This window comes from Triticum aestivum, chromosome 1A, assembly GCF_018294505.1.
Source record: "Triticum aestivum cultivar Chinese Spring chromosome 1A, IWGSC CS RefSeq v2.1, whole genome shotgun sequence".
NCBI lineage: Eukaryota > Viridiplantae > Streptophyta > Magnoliopsida > Poales > Poaceae > Triticum > Triticum aestivum.
In genome coordinates this window covers 17,331,520-17,346,609 of record NC_057794.1, presented here as the reverse complement: position 1 = coordinate 17,346,609, position 15,090 = coordinate 17,331,520, and positions in this window count along the sequence as shown.

Here is a 15,090-nt window from a genome sequence, read left to right as displayed (position 1 = left end):
CCACCGCCCCCCTTCTTCACTTAATTAATTTGTTTTTACTACATGTTTTCAGGACTGACATAATGGCGGACGATAGAGCTGACCCGATTATGGACAACTATGATCCGGACGGTGAAGCACATATGTTCGGCATCATAAACGGCGATATTCTATATGTGCCGACCGGAGAAGAAGAAGATGATATCTCTTCTTATCTGAACCTTGACGGTGAAGATGAAGGGCGCCGTCAGCAAGATGATGCCGAACAAACGTCGATAAACGACGATCTTCAAATGGAAGTAGCAACCACCTCCGGCGCCGAGGTATATATATACATTGAGCCTCTGGTGATACAAACTAACTGATTTGAATAAATATGTGTGTACTAACGCGCGCGACTCTTTCTTATTTTAGCCCTCGGCCGGATCGTCGAAACAATCGAGTACGTCGTCAAAGCGTGGCGCAACCAAGACGATGAAACAAGGAGAAACATGCACCATCGAGGTTGTCGACAGTGCAACCGGCAGGCCGCTGGAGCCCCGCAAGAACGCCACCAAGTTTGTCAGCCAATGCGGAGCCATTGTTAGAGACAACGTCTCGATCACCGTCCAGGAGTGAAATGAGCCAAAGAAGGCACGAATTGATGGTTTCACTTTTGTCGATAAGAGAACAAAAAAAGATTGCTTCAAGAAGCTTATGGAACATTTCATTCTACCTCCGGAATACAACAAATTCGATGAGGAGGGTAACAAGATTGAGGAAAACAAGGAGAGGAGGAGGCTAGTCAAACAGTTCGCTCTTCATAAGATGGCCGACGCATTCCGGAAATTCAAGCAAAATCTAGCCCATGACTTTGTCAAGCAGAACAAGACTCCGGATTTCAAAGGACAATATGAGAAACTGAAACATGATTGGCCAGAATTTGTGAAGCAAAAGAAATCGGAGCAGTTCATTCAAATATCGAAAAAAAATAAGGAAAATGCGGCTAAGAAGGAGTACAATCATGTTATGGGGCCAGGAGGGTATCGCATTTGGGTGCCTAGGTTGGAGAAGATGGAGAACGAGCTGAGGGCGCGAGGAATCCGTCCAGGTACGGAGGGATGGGACCCAAGGGCCAAAAGCTGGTGGTACGGGCATGGGGGAACGCTGAACCCGGAGACAGGGGAGTGTGTTTACCGGGGCAAATTAATTAAACCCACCCAAGCCCTTATTAACGCAATGAGGGATGCTCAACAGGGGAAGATCAAGTTCAACAGAGAGAACGACGCGCTGACAAAAGCCCTCGGGAATCCTGAACACGGAGGACGTGTACGAGGCATGGGGCACATTCCGTGGAAAATAGGGTTCCCCCAGAACGATGACCCGTACGGTTACAGAAGCCGTAAGAGAAAGATGGATCGGGAAGCAGATGTTGTGGCGCGGTTGGCATCGGAAATGGATGTGATGAAGAAAACCATGAGTGTACTAGTAGCCGAAAGAGATGCAGCTCGGGTGCAGCATGAAGATCATCCAGCGGATCTCGGAAGCCAGCAGCGGAGAAGCAGCGTGGCTTCCACGGAGGCCCCACCGGCTGGTGCAGATGCACCGACGGTCGAAATTACTGCACCGGAGCCTCTGGTGGTCGAAATTACTGCACCGGAGCCTCTGGTGGTCGAAATTACTTCACCGGAGCCTCCTCGCTACCCCGTGGACGATATAAAGGAGATGAAAGAATGTCATCTGTATTATCCTATCGGGAACATGTCCATGAAGGTAGCCATCGGCAGTGCTTTACCATGTTTACCTGGAGCACTCCACCACAACAACCCCATTCAAGATGGCTATGCTCGTGTCACGGTGGAGGACATAGTCCAAGGGTTTGAGGACCTGGAGATTGACATTGCTACACCTGAAGGGGAGAAAAGACTTGGAGATGTCAAGCGCCATTTCATTCTATGGCAAAAGAAGTTTATCAAGTTTCCAGGCGAGGCGCCAAGGACAACAAGTCCACCCCCCTACGGTGGTGGTGGTGGCGGTGGCGGTGGTGGTGGTGGTGGTGGTGGTGGCGGTTCACCTACACCTCCGTCACGTCAGCCGACGCCGCCCCCCAGTCCACAACGTCCGGCGGGTGATCAGCCGCCGCCCCCCAGTCCTCGTCCGGCGGGTGATCAGACGCCGCCCCCCAATCCACCTCCGGCAAAGAAGCAGAAGCAGTCCTGGATTATTAACCCGGACCCTTATGTACCTAAGATCACAAAGGTACCGGAGCCATCACTGAAGCCTCTCCCCACAAGGCCTTGGGAACGTAGTGCCGAGGAAGTCGACGCGGCCGCGGCTGCTGATTTGGAGAAATGGAAGGAGGACTGCAAGAAGAAAAGAGAGCCCGAGCCCAAGCCAGTATTTTCTGATGAGCAAAAGAAGTGGGCTAAGTCATTTTTGAGCACACCGTCCCAAGCCGCGAAGAATCTGCCTAACGACTATGCACGTGAACTTCGCAGGCAGGCACTCATGTTCAAGGAGAACAAAGAGCGGGAGAAGACCGAAAGTAAAAAAAGCGGGAAACAAGTTGCCCAGCTCGGGGAACAAAGTAAACAATCGATTGCCCCGCTTATAGTGGAAGCCTTCTGTCCGGATGCCCCCGAGATCATACAAGCTGCGGCAGCACAGGGATTGACTGTAACGAGTGCCAGAGAACAAGCGGCCAACTTAGGTATTACTCTTCGTGAACTGTTAGGCCTTGATGAGGCGCCAGTGAAGGAGGTAGTAATTACATATGTCAAGAATGGGCCTCTCATCGAGCCTGCGCAGGAAAAGGATCTACCTCCACAAATGAAAGGTCTGCTGAAATGGTACAAGGGTTACATAAAAAATAAAAACGCCAAAGAATATATTTATGCGGAAGTTAGACATGAGCATCACTTCAAACATTACTATGTACAAATTGAACTGAGTGAATTGTTCCAGCTTTTCAATCTGCGCGAGCTCGATAAATCTATCATCAGTTGCTACGTTCTGTAAGTGATTTATTAATTTCTACCCCATCTCGTTCATATTGCCTGCACTATATATATGTCCTAACTATATTGTTGTGTCCGCTATTATACATGCAGAATGAAGATTAAGGAATGCAGAGTAAGGAACATTCATGATGTTGGGTTCATTGACCCACACATCGTTAATGGACATGTGTTGGAGCGTCACCCCGCCGACGTGGAGGCAGACCTGTGGCAGTTTCTTACAAAGCAGGAACTCAAAAGTGATATTCTATTTCCTTACCATTTTGAGTGAGTGTTTCTGTCTTGAGCACATTCTCTTTTGTTTACTCCATGCATGGTATGTGGCCGGCTAATCGATGAGTTATGCATGACGTACTGTGCATGTATCGTGTCCGCAGGTTCCACTGGATTCTGCTAGTAATTAAAGTTAACACCTCAGAATGTCTCGTCCATGACTCTGTGAATATGGATCCAAAGCTTTGGGGCGGCATGAGAAGAATGTTGCAGAAGTAATTATTTTCATTCATTTGCGCTCTATATCGATCGGCCTATTTCGTTCATTTCCTAATATCAAGTAACTAATTAATAACTCTCTTGTTCATTTAATTTTCTTTGCCTCGTAGGGTTTGGAGACGGTTCGTAGATACAAAGGTCGGTGAATTCAAAAAAGAGCTAGAATTCAAAATGTTAAAGGCTAAGAATGCTGGGGATATTCAGCCACCGGAGACCAATCTATGTGGATACTATGTCTGTGAGATGATCCGGAGATACACCTCTGAGCGGGTTCCGAGTGATACCAATGCTCAGAGGAATAACCTCCGGTGGATGCTTAGTCCAGAAGCTCGCTTCCGACCACTTCAAGAGGAACTAGCTGGATGGTTCAGCAGGGAAGTCCTCCATCCTAAAGGAGAACACTATTACGAGGACGTAGAACTTTATATGCATTAAATCATGTATGGAAACTTGTTCAAAATTGTATATGGTCATCCGATGATATTGAATATATATTGTATATTCCTCTTGAATTCTTTTTGGTTCTAATTTCAAATTTATTTGAAATTGTACATTCATATGCATGTATGTAGTACCGTAGAATATATGAAACTCCTTCAAAATTAAAATAAAGCACAAAAAAATAAAACAATACAAATTAAACAGAAAACAGGTTTAGGGGGGGGGCTAAAACCCTAAACCTGTGGCGGCCTTTAGTCGCGGTTGGCCAGAAGAACCGCGACTAAAGGTCCTCCGCCCCGACGGCCGCCTGGTGCCCACGTGGACGGGCCGTTAGTCGCGGTTCTTAAGCAGCCGCGACTAAAGGTGGGGGGCTTTAGTCGCGCTTATTTGGTCGCGGTTGCGCAACCGCGACTAATGGCAGTTGCGAACCGCGACCAAAGGCCTTTTTTCCACCAGTGAACGTCTCGTAGTACTAAAACTAACTATTTTCACCATAGAGGTAACCAAGTGTTCTATTATTCAAATATATTTAATGATTTATTGTGTAAATACTTAGCGGCTCAGTGGTCTCGACATAGGCAAACGTCTCGTAATTGCCCTTTCTATCTAAATCTGTATTTCTTGTTGGGATGTACGTTAGGGTGCGTAGACTGCAAATAAAAAATTTCTATCTGTGAAACATCCAAGAACATGCTAGCATAGATAGATCACAAATCGTTACCACTAAACTTGTAGTGACGTGCAGCGAAAGAAGAGTTGGGACAACGCGTCCACGGTGTTCGTCTTCTCCTCGTCTGATCTTCCTCGAACAACCGGTCATCGGTTCCCACGTATAGGTTCGCTGGAACAGCGCAAGTGCACCGCCTCTAACGGTATTCTCGCGTGCAAGAGGAACACCGTGCGGCGAACTGCTAAGTTCGATCACACAGCCGGCGGTGAGTGGAGGTGACTAGTTGCAACACATGGAAAACCCTAGTGACAGCACTGAAACGGTCAACTGAAACCGTATGCCACGCCTACACTATATATAGGCATCTGTCTCGGGCTCAACACTTGAGCCTCGCACGGATCCTAAAGTCCAAATTTTGTTCGGCCTGGATCCGAATCCGAGTAGGATCACATCTGACTCGTGGAGTCGGATCCAACCTCACATGTTCCTTCTCTTAAGCGCGCGACCCCTTAGAATCAAGTCAGTTTGGTCACAGGTCGGATCACCTCCGACCTGCCCGGTTGGTAGCATCCTATAACAAGGCGTGCCAACCACCAAGTAGACAATGAAGCATGTTGGCGAACCTATACAACATACACTTGAAAAACCATTTAGGTAATAAGTGTTCTAACCTGTTGGCGAACCTGGCACCGCCCATAGAGGTAACCAAGTATTTATATATGTCAAATGATGTACATAATTTATTCTCAAATTTGTAAATCTCACAATTGAAAAACCATTTCGTAATTTACAAGGCTGTGTAGGTGCATCACTTGATAATTTGTGTAACTAAAACTAAAACAACGTCTCGTAGTACTAAAACTAACTATTTTCACCATAGAGGTAACCAAGTGTTCTATTATTCAAATATATTTAATGATTTATTGTGTAAATACTTAGCGGCTCAGTGGTCTCGACATAGGCAAACGTCTCGTAATTGCCCTTTCTATCTAAATCTGTATTTCTTGTTGGGATGTACGTTAGGGTGCGTAGACTGCAAATAAAAAATTTCTATCTGTGAAACATCCAAGAACATGCTAGCATAGATAGATCACGGATCGTTACCACTAAACTTGTAGTGCCGTGCAGCGAAAGAAGAGTTGGGACAGCGCGTCCACGGTGTTCGTCTTCTCCTCGTCCGATCTTCCTCGAACAACCGGTCATCGGTTCCCACGTATAGGTTCGCTGGAACAGCGCAAGTGCACCGCCTCTAACGGTATTCTCGCGTGCAAGAGGAACACCGTGCGGCGAACTGCTAAGTTCGATCACACAGCCGGCGGTGAGTGGAGGTGACTAGTTGCAACACATGGAAAACCCTAGTGACAGCACTGAAACGGTCAACTGAAACCGTATGCCACGCCTACACTATATATAGGCATCTGTCTCGGGCTCAACACTTGAGCCTCGCACGGATCCTAAAGTCCAAATGTTGTTCGGCCTGGATCCGAATCCGAGTAGGATCACATCTGACTCGTGGAGTCGGATCCAACCTCACATGTTCCTTCTCTTAAGCGCGCGACCCCTTAGAATCAAGTCAGTTTGGTCACAGGTCGGATCACCTCCGACCTGCCCGGTTGGTAGCATCCTATAACAAGGCGTGCCAACCACCAAGTAGACAATGAAGCATGTTGGCGAACCTATACAACAAACACTTGAAAAACCATTTAGGTAATAAGTGTTCTAACCTGTTGGCGAACCTGGCACCGCCCATAGAGGTAACCAAGTATTTATATATGTCAAATGATGTACATAATTTATTCTCAAATTTGTAAATCTCACAATTGAAAAACCATTTCGTAATTTACAAGGCTGTGTAGGTGCATGACTTGATAATTTGTGTAACTAAAACTAAAACAACGTCTCATAGTACTAAAACTAACTATTTTCACCATAGAGGTAACCAAGTGTTCTATTATTCAAATATATTTAATGATTTATTGTGTAAATACTTAGCGGCTCAGTGGTCTCGACATAGGCAAACGTCTCGTAGTTGCCCTTTCTATGTAAATCTGTATTTCTTGTTGGGATGTACGTTAGGGTGCGTAGACTGCAAATAAAAAATTTCTATCTGTGAAACATCCAAGAACATGCTAGCATAGATAGATCACGGATCGTTACCACTAAACTTGTAGTGCCGTGCAGCGAAAGAAGAGTTGGGACAGCGCGTCCACGGTGTTCGTCTTCTCCTCGTCCGATCTTCCTCGAACAACCGGTCATCGGTTCCCACGTATAGGTTCGCTGGAACAGCGCAAGTGCACCGCCTCTAACGGTATTCTCGCGTGCAAGAGGAACACCGTGCGGCGAACTGCTAAGTTCGATCACACAGCCGGCGGTGAGTGGAGGTGACTAGTTGCAACACATGGAAAACCCTAGTGACAGCACTGAAACGATCAACTGAAACCATATGCCACACCTACACTATATATAGGCATCTGTCTCGGGCTCAACACCTGAGCCTCGCACGGATCCTAAAGTCCAAATTTTGTTCGGCCTGGATCCGAATCCGAGTAGGATCACATCTGACTCGTGGAGTCGGATCCAACCTCACATGTTCCTTCTCTTAAGCGCGCGACCCCTTAGAATCAAGTCAGTTTGGTCACAGGTCGGATCACCTCCGACCTGCCCGGTTGGTAGCATCCTATAACAAGGCGTGCCAACCACCAAGTAGACAATGAAGCATGTTGGCGAACCTATACAACATACACTTGAAAAACTATTTAGGTAATAAGTGTTCTAACCTGTTGGCGAACCTGGCACCGCCCATAGAGGTAACCAAGTATTTATATATGTCAAATGATGTACATAATTTATTCTCAAATTTGTAAATCTCACAATTGAAAAACCATTTCGTAATTTACAAGGCTGTGTAGGTGCATGACTTGATAATTTGTGTAACTAAAACTAAAACAACGTCTCATAGTACTAAAACTAACTATTTTCACCATAGAGGTAACCAAGTGTTCTATTATTCAAATATATTTAATGATTTATTGTGTAAATACTTAGCGGCTCAGTGGTCTCGACATAGGCAAACGTCTCGTAGTTGCCCTTTCTATCTAAATCTGTATTTCTTGTTGGGATGTACGTTAGGGTGCGTAGACTGCAAATAAAAAATTTCTATCTGTGAAACATCCAAGAACATGCTAGCATAGATAGATCACGGATCGTTACCACTAAACTTGTAGTGCCGTGCAGCGAAAGAAGAGTTGGGACAGCGCGTCCACGGTGTTCGTCTTCTCCTCGTCCGATATTCCTCGAACAACCGGTCATCGGTTCCCACGTATAGGTTCGCTGGAACAGCGCAAGTGCACCGCCTCTAAAGGTATTCTCGCGTGCAAGAGGAACACCGTGCGGCGAACTGCTAAGTTCGATCACACAGCCGGCGGTGAGTGGAGGTGACTAGTTGCAACACATGGAAAACCCTAGTGACAGCACTGAAACGGTCAACTGAAACCGTATGCCACGCCTACACTATATATAGGCATCTGTCTCGGGCTCAACACTTGAGCCTCGCACGGATCCTAAAGTCCAAATTTTGTTCGGCCTGGATCCGAATCCGAGTAGGATCACATCTGACTCGTGGAGTCGGATCCAACCTCACATGTTCCTTCTCTTAAGCGCGCGACCCCTTAGAATCAAGTCAGTTTGGTCACAGGTCGGATCACCTCCGACCTGCCCGGTTGGTAGCATCCTATAACAAGGCGTGCCAACCACCAAGTAGACAATGAAGCATGTTGGCGAACCTATACAACATACACTTGAAAAACCATTTAGGTAACAAGTGTTCTAACCTGTTGGCGAACCTGGCACCGCCCATAGAGGTAACCAAGTATTTATATATGTCAAATGATGTACATAATTTATTCTCAAATTTGTAAATCTCACAATTGAAAAACCATTTCCTAATTTACAAGACCGTGGAGGTGCATGAGTTGATAATTTGTGTAACTAAAACTAAAACAACGTCTCATAGTACTAAAACTAACTATTTTCACCATAGAGGTAACCAAGTGTTCTATTAATCAAATATATTTAATGATTTATTGTGGAAATACTTAGCGGCTCAGTGGTCTCGACATAGGCAAACGTCTCGTAGTTGCCCTTTCTATCTAAATCTGTATTTCTTGTTGGGATGTACGTTAGGGTGCGTAGACTGCAAATAAAAAATCTGTATTTCTCCGACTAGCCGCATGCCTTTGAGCCCATGGCGCCAAGGATCGGAGGTCCTGCATATCTGGGTGGAGTTCCCTGTCGTCGCGGTCGATGACAGATCGTCGGAGACGTAGCGGTCGATGACAGATCGTCGGAGACGTAGGCAACAGCATAGCTGACGTTCCAGTGGAGGACCCGCGCGCCGGTATAGTGCAGACCTCTTGAGAAAAGTACAGACCTCTTAAAAAAAAGTAACAGTGGAACGTGACGGATACAGGACAGTCTGTCTATCCCTAACAGACCGTTTACAAGAGTATGGCTCGGAAATCATTGGTGATATTTTTTTTACTAGCAAAAATGATCGTGTGTTGCAACGAATGAAAAAAAAAACATATGCCCCTAGCACCATAAGCATGGTTCAACCCTCACAGATCCAGTTTATCTCAAGGTGTTTGAATGTGGTCAATCTCAAGACAACGATTTTAGCTACTGCAAGATACACTTGTCATTGAACCACGCTAGTGTAAAGGAATGCTTTAAACTTTAAAACTAATCCAGTCAAGCTCGACGTGAGGGCCGCCCTCCACAAGCTAGACCATGCACCTAGTTCATACACCGTCCCTCATACTCTCACTTACTTCTAAAATGAATTTTCTTTTAAATACATCATCTTTCTTTCTAAAACATATCAACACTTTTTAAGTGATATGATCTTTTTTCAAAGGCATACTTTTTAAATTACAAACATCTTTTTAAACAGGAAAAAGCATTTCATAATTATATGAACACATTTTAAATAAAAAGGTAAACATTTTCCAAAATGCATCAACATTATTTCAATATGCGAACATTTTTCTAAAAAAAACAACGGGATAAGAGTTCCTCGCATTCCTAATCCAATCATATGGTTTTTGTAAAAAATAATAGTTTGATTTATAAAACAATGTGCATTGACGGGGCATTGAAACTTTTTCGTATGCCCATATAATTTCGTTCTAAAGAAACTTTTTTTATGCCGAAGAGCTCTCCATATATACAGCCTTTTGGATCAAAGTAGCTTGCCAAAGGCGAAGCCACTACGGTTGAAAGAATCTAGCCGGGTAGCACCTGTTGGGGAACGTTGCAGAAAACAAAAAATTTCCTACGGTTTCACCAAGATCCATCTATGAGTTCATCTAGCAACGAGTGATCGAATTGCATCTACATATCTTTGTAGATCACGCGCGGAAGCGTTCAAAGAACGGGGATGAGGAAGTCGTACTCGACGTGATCCAAATCACCGGAGATCCTAGCGCCGAACGGACGGCACCTCCGCGTTCAACACACGTACGGTCAGCGTGACGTCTCCTCCTTCTTGATCCAGCAAGGGGGAAGGGGAGGTTGATGGAGATCCAGCAGCACGACAGCGTGGTGGTGGATGCAGGAGTCACCGCAGCAGGGCTTCGCCGTTCTACTGCGAGAGGGAGAGGTGTAGCAGGGGAGAGGGAGGCGCCAAGAGTCAAGGGTGCGGATGCCCCTCCCTCCCCCCTCTTTATATAGGCTCCCCTAGGGGGGCACCGGCCCTAGGAGATGGGATCTCCTAGGGGGGCGACGGCCAAGGGGTGGAGTGCCCCCCAAGCCAGGTGGGGCGCCCCCCACCCTAGGGTTCCCAACCCTAGGCGCATGGGGTGGGCCGAAGGGGGCGCACCAGCCCAGTATGGGCTGGTTCCCCTCCCCACTTCAGCCCATGGGGCCCTCCAGGATGGGTGGCCCCACCCGGTGGACCCCCGGGACCCTTCCGGTGGTCCCGATACAATACCGGTGACCCCCAAAACTCTCCTGATGGCCGAAACTGCAGTTCCTATATATAATTCTTCACCTCCGGACGTCCGGGATCTCATCCGGGACTCCGAACAACTTTCGGGTTACTGCATATTCATATCTCTACAACACTAGCGTCATCGAACCTTAAGTGTGTAGACCCTACGGGTTCAGGAGACATGTAGACATGACCGAGATGGCTCTCCGGTCAATAACCAACAGCTGGATCTGGATACCCATGTTGGCTACCACATGCTCCTCGATGATCTCATCGGACGAACCACGATGTCGAGGATTCAAGCAACCCCGTATACAATTCCCTTTGTCAATCGGTACGTTACTTGCCCGAGATTCGATCGTCGGTATCCCAATACCTCGTTCAATCTCGTTACCGGCAAGTCACTTTACTCGTACCGTAATGCATGATCCCGTGACCAGACACTTGGTCACTTTGAGCTCATTATGATGATGCATTACCGAGTGGGCCCAGAGATACCTTTCCATCATACGGAGTGACAAATCCCAGTCTTGATTCGTGTCAACCCAACAGACACTTTCGAAGATACCCGTAGTATACCTTTATAGTCACCCAGTTACGTTGTGACGTTTGGTACACCCAAAGCACTCCTACGGTATCCGGGAGTTACACGATCTCATGGTCTAAGGAAAAGATACTTGACATTGGAAAAACTCTAGCAAACGAACTATACGATCTTGTGCTATGTTTAGGATTGGGTCTTGTCCATCACATCATTCTTCTAATGATGTGATCTCGTTATCAATGACATCCAATGTCCATAGTCAGGAAACCATGACTATCTATTGATCAACGAGCTAGTCAACTAGAGGCTTACTAGGGACATGTTGGTGTCTATGTATTCACACATGTATTACGATTTCCGAATAACACAATTATAGCATGCATAAAAGACAATTATCATGAACAAGGAAATATAGTAATAATCCTTTTATTATTGCCTCTAGGGCATATTTCCAACAGTCTCCCACTTGCACTAGAGTCAATAATCTAGTTACATTGTGATGAATCGAACACCCATAGAGTTCTGGTGTTGATCATGTTTTGCCCTAGGGAGAGATTTAGTCAACGGATCTGCGACATTCAGGTCCGTATGTACTTTACAAATATCTATGTCTCCATCTTGAACATTTTCACGAATGGAGTTGAAGCGACGCTTGATGTGCCTGGTCTTCTTGTGAAACCTGGGCTCCTTGGCAAGTGCAATAGCTCCAGTGTTGTCACAAAAGAGTTTGATTGGCCCCGACGCATTGGGTATGACTCCTAGGTCGGTGATGAACTCCTTCACCCAAATTGCTTCATGCGCTGCCTCCGAGGCCGCCATGTACTCCGCTTCACATGTAGATCCCGTCACGACGCTCTGCTTGCAGCTGCACCAGCTTACTGCTCCACCATTTAACATATACACGTATCCGGTTTGTGACTTAGAGTCATTCAGGTCTGTGTCGAAGCTAGCATCGACGTAACCCTTTACGACGAGCTCTTCGTCACCTCCATAAACGAGAAACATGTCCTTAGTCCTTTTCAGGTACTTCAGGATATTCTTGACCGTTGTCCAGTGATCCTTGCCGGGATTACTTTGCTACCTACCTACCAAACTTACGGCAAGGTTTACATCAGGTCTGGTACACAGCATGGCATACATAATAGACCCTATGACTGAGGCATAGGGGATGACACTCATCTCGTCTATATCTTCTGTCGTGGTCGGACATTGAGCTGAGCTCAATTTCACACCTTGCAACACAGGCAAGAACCCCTTCTTAGACTGATCCATATTGAACTTCTTCAATATCTTATCAAGGTATGTGCTTTGTGAAAGACCTATGAGGCGTCTTGATCTATCTCTATAGATCTTTATGCCTAATATATAAGCAGCTTCTCCAAGGTCCTTCATTGAAAAACTCTTATTCAAGTAGGCCTTAATGCTGTCCAAAAGTTCTATATCATTTCCCATCAAAAGTATGCCATCTACATATAATATGAGAAATGCTACAGAGCTCCCACTCACTTTCTTGTAAACGCAGGCTTCTCCATAAGTCTGCATAAACCCAAACGCTTTGATCATCTCATCAAAGCGAATGTTCCAACTCCGAGATGCTTGCACCAGCCCATAAATCGAGTGTTGGAGCTTGCACACCTTGTCAGCATTCTTAGGACCGACAAAACCTTCCGGCTGCATCATATACAATTCTTCCTTAAGGAAACCATTAAGGAATGCCGTTTTGACGTCCATTTGCCATATCTCATAATCATAGAATGCGGCAATTGCTAACATGATTCGGACGGACTTCAGCTTCGCTACGGGTGAGAAAGTCGCATCGTAGTCAACCCCTTGAACTTATCGATAACCCTTAGCGACAAGCCGAGATTTATAGATGGTCATATTTCCATCCGCGTCTGTCTTCTTCTTAAAGATCCATTTATTTTCTATGGTTCGCTGCTCAACGGGCAAGTCAGTCAAAGTCCATACTTCGTTTTCATACATGGATCCTATCTCGGATTTCATGGCTTCCAGCCATTTGTTGGAATCCGGGCCCGCCATCGCTTCTTCATAGTTTGAAGGTTCACCGTTGTCTAACAACATGATTTCCAAGACAGGGTTGCCGTACCACTCTGGTGCGGAACGTGTCCTTGTGGACCTACGAAGTTCAATAGCAACTTGATCTGAAGTTTCATGATCATCATCATTAACTTCCTCTCTAGTCGGTGCAGGCACCTCAGGAATATTTTCTTGAGTTGCGCCATTTTCTGGTTCAAGAGGTAATACTTCATCAAGGTCTACTTTCCTCCCACTTACTTCTTTCGAGAGAAACTCCTTCTCTAGGAAGGATCCATTCTTGGCAACAAAGATCTTGCCTTCGGATCTGAGGTAGAAGGTATACCCAATAGTTTTTTTAGGGTATCCTATGAAGACGCATTTTTCCGACTTGGGTTCGAGCTTTTCAGGTTGAAGTTTCTTGACATAAGCATCGCATCCCCAAACTTTTAGAAACGACAACTTAGGTTTCTTCCCAAACCATAATTCATACGGTGTCGTCTCAACGAATTTTGACGGAGCCCTATTTAAAGTGAATGCGGCAGTCTCTAAAGCATAGCCCCAAAATGATAGCGGTAAATCGGTAAGAGACATCATAGATCGCACCATATCTAATAGAGTGCGATTACGACGTTCGGACACACCATTACGCTGAGGTGTTCCAGGCGGCGTTAGTTGTGAAACTATTCCACATTTTCTTAAGTGTGTGCCAAACTCGTGACTCAAGTATTCTCCTCCACGATCTGATCGCAAGAACTTGATTTTCCTGTCACGTTGATTCTCAACCTCACTCTGAAATTCCTTGAACTTTTCAGAGGTCTCAGACTTGTGTTTCATTAAATAGACATACCATATCTACTCAAGTCATCAGTGAGGGTGAGAACATAATGATAGCCACCGCGAGCCTCAACACTCATTGGACCGCACACATCAGTATGTATGATTTCCAATAAGTTGGTTGCTCGCTCCATTGTTCCTGAGAATGGAGTCTTGGTCATTTTACCCATGAGGCATGGTTCGCACGTGTCAAATGATTCGTAATCAAGAGACTCTAAAAGTCCATCTGCATGGAGCTTCTTCATGCGTTTGACACCTATGTGACCAAGGCGGCAGTGCCACAAGTATGTGGGACTATCATTATCAACCTTACATCTTTTGGTATTCACACTATGAATATGTGTAGCATTACGCTCGAGATTCATTAAGAATAAACCATTCACCATCGGAGCATGACCATAAAACATATCTCTCATATAAATAGAACAACCATTATTCTCGGATTTAAATGAGTAGCCATCTCGAATTAAACGAGATCCTGATACAATGTTCATGCTCAAAGCTGGCACTAAATAACAATTATTGAGGTTTAAAACTAATCCCGTAGGTAAATGTAGAGGTAGCGTGCCGACGGCGATCACATCGACCTTGGAACCATTCCCGACGCGCATCGTCACCTCGTCCTTCGCCAGCCTCCGCTTATTTCGCAGCTCCTGCTTTGAGTTACAAATGTGAGCAACCGCACCGGTATCAAATACCCAGGAGCTACTACGAGTACTGGTAAGGTACACATCAATTATATGTATATCACATATACCTTTCGTGATGCCGGCCTTCTTGTCCGCTAAGTATTTGGGGCAGTTCCGCTTCCAGTGACCACTTCCCTTGCAATAAAAACACTCAGTCTCGGGCTTGGGTCCATTCTTTGGCTTCTTCCCGGCAGCTTGCTTACCGGGCGCGGCAACTCCCTTGCCGTCCTTCTTGAAGTTCTTCTTACCCTTGCCCTTCTTGAACTTAGTGGTTTTATTCACCATCAACACTTGATGTTCCTTTTTGACTTCTACCTCTGCTGATTTCAGCATTGCAAATACTTCAGGATTGGTCTTTTCCATCCCCTGCATATTGAAGTCCATCACAAAGCTCTTGTAGCTCGGTGGAAGCGACTGAA